This window comes from Lepidothrix coronata, unplaced genomic scaffold (assembly GCF_001604755.1).
Source record: "Lepidothrix coronata isolate B3197 unplaced genomic scaffold, Lepidothrix_coronata-1.0 Scaffold4, whole genome shotgun sequence".
Classification (NCBI taxonomy): Eukaryota; Metazoa; Chordata; class Aves; order Passeriformes; family Pipridae; genus Lepidothrix; species Lepidothrix coronata.
In genome coordinates this window covers 10,069,846-10,070,879 of record NW_016690184.1, presented here as the reverse complement: position 1 = coordinate 10,070,879, position 1,034 = coordinate 10,069,846, and positions in this window count along the sequence as shown.

The following is a 1,034-nucleotide window of genomic DNA, read 5'->3' as shown; positions in this document are numbered from 1 at the left end:
AGCTGGGAGAGGTCACCATCATGGGCAAAACTGTCTAGGAAATTTCAGGCACCCAGAAGCAGCTGGGGAACCTCACGAGGGAAGGCCTCAGTGCTGGAACAGAAAGATACTGCCTGTACAGTTTACCCAAAGGCTCACAAGGGACAATCACACGTGCTTGGGAAATGCCACCATGCCCACCTGCCCTCCAGCCACACTCTCAGCAGCACCTGTGGATTTTAGACTCTCCATTTCTTATTTTGAGTTCAGTAACGTACAAGAAATTAATGTTATATAATCTGCTTTGTAATAGAGAGACATTTAATTTTTGAATGGAGCTTAAATAAAACTAGTTCTGCTGACTAGTCAAGAACATTGCACAAGCTCTGGACAACCTGGAGTTAAACCTATCGACTGGCAGGATGATGCCAGCATGTTCACTGATCTGCTGTATGATGCCAAACAGGAAAGGTAACAGCTGAGTTGCTCTTGTCTTTCTTTGGCAGAAATATTTCACTTTTTCTCGTCTATCTGGCTGCTGATTTACTTTTTTTCATTTGTAAGGAAGAGTATATTAGCATCCAATTATGGATTATTTTGGCCAGTATTTTACAGATTCCTTTATTAAATCTCTCACCAATTGCTTTATCAGATCTTTCTTGACTTAAAATTATTTTATTTGCACCACTGTTATCATCTTTCAACTGATCAAGAGATCAAATTTTTAATTTCGCAGACAATACATTATGCCTTGTGTTTTAAAAATAAAAGACAAACACCTGATTTTGCTTAATCAAAGCAAAGAGAAAAGTAAGCTTAACTACCATGTTGATTTCTAAGGCATTGACCAGTCCTGACTGCAGGTCCGAGGTAATTTCACATCTTCTGACATGCTGTGGAGATTGCAGACAGCAATTCTTAAAATCACTTTTACGTTTGCATGTATCTTTATTGGGGGCCTCTAGTGGTCTAGTGGTTAGGGTGTAGGACTCTCACCGCTGCGACCCGGGTTCGATTCCCAGCCCCCCCGGGCAGATGGAGCTCGTTAGCCCTGT